This window comes from Palaemon carinicauda, chromosome 15 (genome assembly GCF_036898095.1).
Source record: "Palaemon carinicauda isolate YSFRI2023 chromosome 15, ASM3689809v2, whole genome shotgun sequence".
NCBI classification, from domain to species: domain Eukaryota; kingdom Metazoa; phylum Arthropoda; class Malacostraca; order Decapoda; family Palaemonidae; genus Palaemon; species Palaemon carinicauda.
In genome coordinates this window covers 59,223,074-59,230,573 of record NC_090739.1, presented here as the reverse complement: position 1 = coordinate 59,230,573, position 7,500 = coordinate 59,223,074, and the positions used below count along the sequence as shown (strand labels likewise).

General features: G+C 34.3%; 1 protein-coding gene across 1 annotated transcript in view; it reads right to left on the bottom strand.

Annotated features, from left to right (window-relative positions):
- LOC137653984 (serine-rich adhesin for platelets-like) overlaps positions 1 to 7,500 on the bottom strand; it is a 390,705-nt gene that overhangs the window by 277,228 nt on the left and 105,977 nt on the right. The window lies entirely within an intron of this gene.

Below are 7,500 nucleotides of genomic sequence, written 5' to 3'. Positions count from 1 at the left end.
AACTGGTTAAACCCCAGACATGAATAAGGACATGTCTGAGGCCTTTGTCTTGTAGTAGACTGGGAACATATATATATATATATATATATATATATATATATATATATATATATATATATATATATATATATACACAGTATATAACGCAACAGAAATGTAGATAGAATACCTAGGTTTGATATAAACAAGCTTCGAGGAGATGAGCTCAGAAAAACATTTGCAATTGAATGTAGGAATTGATTTAAAGTCTTAGAAACTTTAAGAGACGAAGAGCAGAAAATTAATGAAGAATGGTGTGATATGAAGAACATATATCAGTCAGTTGGTAGTGCAGTAAGTTTTGGGACATGCAGTTACAAGGAGAAAACCATGGATATCAAATGATACGTGGGATACTATAAAAAGGAGACAAAGAAAGAAATTGATTGCTGAAAGTTTTCGAGGAAGTAATGAAAATTACAAGTATCGATAATGAAGTCAAAAGAAGAGCCAGAAATGATTGGAGAGAATATTCAGACAGGAAAGCAGATGAGGCTGATAAAGCTATGAATCAGGGAGTAACTATGGTGTAAGACGATTGGCAAAATCTAACCGAGGCCTTTTGTGTCAATAGGTGTAGGAGGAGATGATGATGATGATGATGATGATGATGATGATGATAACAAATTCAGCTGTTTAACAAAGACTATTTACTTTACCTAAAACATATATACAGAACTTACACCCACGTTATTAAATTTTGATTCTAACTGAAATGGATATTGAAATGTTTACATGTTGAAATGCCAATTATGGTATACAAAATTAAAATTGACTCTTTTATTATAACTTTAATGACATTACATTGTGCAGTAAAGGTGAATATTTGTTCCATGTACGTTAATGTTATGCCTTTTGATAAAAGTTGCGAGTGAAGTGAATCATAATTGCTCTCTTGCGAGTGGTTACATGAGACGAATAAATACGTAATGTTCTTTGCCAAGAAAGTCATACAGTTGGTCCCTCAATGACTCAGGTGAAGCCCCACTTGATATCATAATGAGTTAATAACGAACATAGTGAAAAATAACGTTAGGGTCTTTGGAAAGCTGATCTCTATAAATATTCTTAAAGTAAAAATGCAGTAACTACAACCAAGTATTACTCTCAGTAATTTATGTAAAGTAGATAACATTCTAAGAGACAGGTGTTTTGAGTACAAAATCGCAAGTAAAATCACCAATATTTTAATTATCTCTTATTCAAAGTTACACTAATACTGTGCAATTTTAAAAAAGTAATACCAGTCTTAGTACAATTTGACGATAAAAGAAAGGGCACGAAAACACCTGAGTGTGTGCACGCATGTGGCACACTCAAACACACATTACTTAATTAAGTAAATGAAAGACGGCCTTATAAAACCAAAAGCTTTTACCATGTGCCTAACTCTCATTGCGCCTCAATTATCAAGAGTAGAAAATAATTGGGAGTTGATAAAATTTAACGCATGTCTTTAAAAATGTAATATGGCTGATTCTTAAAATCCTTCTTATAGGAAATATAAAAAGTATTTCTTTTCCTTTTCCAGTAGGCTACGCACACACACACACACACACACACACACACACAGTGATTCTGTCTTGCTTTGAGACGAAGGCTATACTGTATCTAGTCAATTTAGCCCATCATGAAGAACAAATTTTAAATGGATACGACCAATAGCAAAAGCCGAATGTAAATGGATACGAATATTTTATAGTACTCATAACCCGTATTTCATCAAATAGTTTATGAAGTAATTTTTTTCTTTCATTGAAATGAAGTTTTCAGAAACTGTGCACCTTGTAAATCGATATATACCAACATTTTCGAGCACTCTGAACTAATCAGTTTATCTTTGGATTTCCTTATAAATCATTAAGTAATATTATTCTAGTTTTTAGATTCGAAAACAGACAATAAAACAAAATGTATAGCATGTATATAAACGTAGATCTGTGTTTTAATTACATACTTATATTTGTCTGTATATTCCTGTGCCCCTTTATGCAAGTATCGAGAGAGAGAGAGAGAGAGAGAGAGAGAGAGAGAGAGAGAGAGAGAGAGAGAGAGAGAGAGAGAGAGAGAGAGAGAGAGAGAGAGAGAGAGCGGTTAAAAAAAAAAACAGTATCGTGGCTCCTCTAAATAGATTACACTAGACCACATAGTTCTGACCGTGCCAACAAGAGAAGCCTGACGCTGGTGTACTATACACAATTACCTCTCACTTGAGACTTACATCTCATTTACTATGAGTGGATACTGCTTACAATGATAATATATTGCAATACAGTGACAAGTAGCAAATATACGTTATCAACAATTTCATAATCTCTCTCTCTCTCTCTCTCTCTCTCTCTCTCTCTCTCTCTCTCTCTCCCCTCTAGAATGCACATTGAGATAATGTACGAGGATTGCATATGGTAATGAAATATAGATGAACATTTTGCAACCAAATAAAACTTCTAATTTGCAAGAATGAGTGGTTTCTTACAATGGAGGAGCGCTCTTTAAAGCAAAATAGCAGTTCTTTAAATTGAAACGCATTTGTCACAAAACCAACGATACTGCCTTTCATATTGACTGCTTAAAAGGCCAAATAATTGTCAAATATATGCTCAATCTATAAAAAAAATACAATGCTGAACATACACTCCTACTCAATACTGTATGTCTTATATATATATATATATATATATATATATATATATATATATATATATATATATATATACATACATATGTATATATATATATATATATATATATATATTCATATATATTTTCTAACAAAGCTGGTCTAGTGTAGAGTAAATAGGTTAATCAGGTATTTCATTCATGTTTTCATATGTACATTGAAGAAGTGAATAGCCAGCTCTTAAGATGAGTTCCTCTCATGTAGGTATATGTTTGTTATATAAATTATGTAAGACTTTCGTCGTTAATTTCATTGCATTCTTCATTCGAGTCAGCATATGTAAATTTACGTTATTTTTAAATATTAACTTTTTATTTCACGTATTTTGTTACAAAGTCTTACGTAATTTGTTTAAGAGTGCTGTATGATCCATACGAGATATGAACAAGGGCTTATGTAAATGCTTTTTTATATTTTTATGAGGTATTGGGTCATGTTTGTGAGAAAATACGCAATTCTTATATGTGTCATGTGGTTTGGAAGGTTCTCGAAAACCTTAGTGTTAGATTTTATTTTTTTGTTTATTTCCGAGGACAAAGATGAGCAGGGCTGGCTGAGAGATAGTCGTCTCATTGTGCGTTGGTATGTGTCCGAGAGAGCAATCATTGGCAATCCTTATGCCCTTGAGCCAACTCCCAAGCTTCCAGACCTTGTTCCTAGAATCTTCTGGAAGTAGCTAATTCATATACAAGCACCCCCAGGGATATGTGGTGCGGAAGAGAAACAGCCATTCTGTGAAAGAGCCAAAGTGGCCCCCTCTCTCTCTCTCTCCAAGTGCATTTTGTGTGTCCTCTCCGAAGTGATTAAGTTTAATTACGACATATATCAAGTGTAATGTGGTGAAACATTATGAAAGAAGTCAAAGGTGATTTTAAATTCATTGTGTTGTGGTGAGTGTTGGCATTGTCTAAATTTTTGTTACTGGCCCTGTGCAAGTAAGAAACGTTTAGTTAGTAAGTTTATCAGTTACTTCATATAAGCTCTTTAAGAGTTTAAGCATTATAGTGTAATTATTTCTTTTGTCCTAGTCTAGGGTTTAATTCAGACTTAATATTTCGAGTCAAGTGATTATATGATTTTCTGAGTGTAATTATTTCTTTTGTCTTAGTCTAAGGCTTAATCAGATTTAATGTTTCGAGTCAAGTGATTATATAATTCTCAGAGTGTAAACATTTTTTTTGTCTTAATGTAAGTTATGTTCATACTTAATACTTTGAGGGATTTACTTTTGTTTTTATGTAATTTTTTTTTCAAAGATTTGTAATTTATATAGAATATATTTATTTTTGTAAAATGTGTATTATTTCATACTCACTCGTATCCTGTTAATGAATCGAAGTAAGAGGTGGATTTAAACAATTCAAAATATTAACTACCCCAGGTTTGTTTTGAGTTTACCGAAGAGACCTTTGGATATTCAGTGTTTTTATATATTGCTGTCTGGGAGTTATATAATTGTCTCAGATATTCGGGTATTGATATTTTCACGTGTTACAGATTTAATGTTAAAACAAACAGGCGAGTTTGGAACTCAAGAGGGTTGTGTAGCTTGCCCACCATAATATATGTAATATTATATTTTGGTTCCCAGACACGGGACTACAGTCTAATAATATATATCGGCTGTTAATTTATTCCGTGGAAAGCGGAGTTTCAATATGAATAATAGTACCAGAGTTATTATATACATGTTTATTGCTCAGCTTCCGGAAAATCTATTTCCATCATCACAGCCTAAAAAAATAGATACATTGTAAAAGTGTAAGTTAAAATATTGTTTTATAAATATTTAAAACGAACAGTAAAACTTTAATAAAATAAAATGACTTGAAATAATAAATTCAATATAAATACACAATGAAAAATCAAAGTGCCAGCGCTACAAACTCACATAGATTAAAATTAAACATAAGTTAACACATACGTTCTTAGGCCCAGGTTTAAGTTCGTGTTGAAATATTGCCCACATTATAACAAGGTCGACACCACTCTGCGAAGTGGCCAAGGAGAATCTTTCCATCTTGGCCATTATGTTTTTACAAACATAATTGAATATATCTCTACTAAAACACTAGTTTGAACCCCACATCCTAATTAGGCACACTTAAGTATAACGTAGATACCTGCTCTCGTAGAATTTCTCTTTTTACTCCTTTTGTTTTGGTTGCCATGGCACAGGAAGACGCTGAGTTCAGTTCATAAAATTCTCTACAGATGATTCTTCTGCCTAAAATTTTAATGTCCCACTTTTTATTCCCCATACTCAGTATCATTAATACTTTTAGCCATTTGTAATATCAAATCAGAGCTATTTTACTGTCATATGACTTTCTCTTGGCAAATCACCTTCCCCGACAGTTCCTATATAAGCTCACTATCTTTTAATACTAGCTCCTCCCCAACTACATCACAAATTTGAAAGTATTAGCATTTGACAGTATTCTAGAATAAGTGGTTATTTCCCTTATCGAGGTAATAAGTGTTACTGGTATTTCTTATAGGTATTTATAAGGGCTTTGATGACGTAAATCACCGAAAATATAAAGTCTTCAAGTTTTATGAATTGGTTAAACTAGGAGATATGTTTGGGAGCTACCGTTTCAGGAATGAAGCTGATTGGAAGGCAAGTACAGGATATGGTGAACTAAGGGGAAGTTGCTTTTGGGGGTGGGATGTGTAGCCCTCCTCCAGCAGGTAAGTAGGTAAGGATACACTCCTAATTTAGGTTAGGTAGAGAACCTTAGGTTAGGTGGTGCTCTTGTGTTTGTTTTTCTTTTAAAATATGGAATATTTAAACGTTTATGTGAAAAAATACAGATTTTTCCCAATTATTTACACCAGAACAGTTCAAAGTACCTATAAATAGTCAAGGAACACGTAGGGCCCTTGGTCATGCAAGTCATGCCTCAACCCCTGAGCTAAATTATATGACATACTGCATACATTTTACTATTCACTTTTAACTGAATACAACAGATTAGTAGTAAGTGCAATCCAAATATAGCTAGTAAATCAGACAAGGTATTCTTAAAATTCATAAAATTATCTAAAAGAAGCCAAGGTAGAAGGTAAACATGAAAATAGAAGGTCTGAGGTGGCCTGTTGGTAACATCCTTTCCTGGTGATCGCTAGACTGGGGTTCAAATCCCGCTCAAACTTGATTGTTCCTTTGGTCGCTGCAACCTCACCATTCTTGTGATCAGATGATATGTGGGAATATCCCGCAAATTTGAATATCGCAGGAGCTTTCAGGCGATATTTCAACTTATTTTCGAAACGCAGACACCGCGGCATACATCTCAGTTGGTTAGGCACTTCGCAGTAATGATCTTTGTGTACGCCATTATACATGCGATATGGATCTTGGCATGTGTAATCCACGGGAATCACGTATATGAAAAGTTTTCCACCACTCCACTAAAGCATTTCCTATCGTAAAAGCAAGTTTGTTTCCGTCCAAGTATGTTTCATTTGTTACAATGTTCAGGCTTTTTGTTTTATCTCGAATATGACAAAGTATTCTCTCTCTCTCTCTCTCTCTCTCTCTCTCTCTCTCTCTCTCTCTCTCTCTCTCTCTCTCTCTCTCTCTCTCTCTCTCTCTCTCCCAGATTATAACTGCAATCCACCCCCACGCCCCCCCCCCCTCTCTCTCTCTCTCTCTCTCTCTCTCTCTCTCTCTCTCTCTCTCTCTCTCTCTCTCTCTCTCTCTCTCTCTCTCTTTCTCTCTCAAGTCATAACTATTTAAAAATATTTGACCAACACTATAGGTCTACCTAGCACTCCCTGGTTCTAGCTTGGATGGAGAGGTGGGTTGGGCGCTGATCAAATGAATATATGGTCAGTCTCTAAGGCATTGCCCTGCTTGATAGGGCAATGCCACTGTCTCTTGCCTTTGCCCTTCATGAGTGGCCTTTAAACCTTTAAGCAATCTGTGTAGCAACCAGGGGTTAAAGTATGACTATAAGGAATTCTATGTTAAATCAAGAAAATTTACTATATAGTGATAAATCATAAAAATTCACTATATAGTGCTGTTCAAGATATAGTTTTCAGGTGTAGCCTATTTGCATAATTTCCATAACTCATACGACCCCCTTATACTGTACGTATAAATTGAAGCCTTTGATTAACAGTAACTATCAGTTCATATCTCTGTAACTTCAGTTGAACATATTCAAACATTGACTTTAATCCATTTTTTTCTATAATTGCAACACTGCTAATACAGTTCACTTTTGTGCTGTTTAATGTACAGGTATAGTCAGATAGTTCTTAAATAGGACTAGGTTGCCTTATTTCCTGTTTTGGACTTGGAAACAATGTTAATTGTGCCTTGAAAGTAAATTTCTTTGGTCAAATTGGATTCAAATGCCATCAAAGTGAGATTACAGTTTGTCATTTGATAACTTATAGCGAGGCTTTTCACGCTTATCTTAAACTTGAAATTACCATTTTCCTTTTGCATTTGCATCTGGCAGTGTTAAATATAAGCTAAATGCTACGTCAGCATTTGAATAGGCATCTAGAATTCCAGCAGAACGTATATATCTGAGAGCCGAAAATAGAAGGCAGTTTTCAGGTGTGGCTTGCTTTATATATGCTGAAAACTGAACCATCCCATCTACAATGTTGCTTGAAGGTCTGCAGAGAAATGCATCTGCCAATTCGTTGTCTCTTCTCTAAATTCTGACAAAGTAGTGATACTAAATAGGAAACCTGATTTCTCCTGAAGCTAAAGCATACTTCTTTCCTCTTCGATAATCTTGAAGCCAATGAATCTA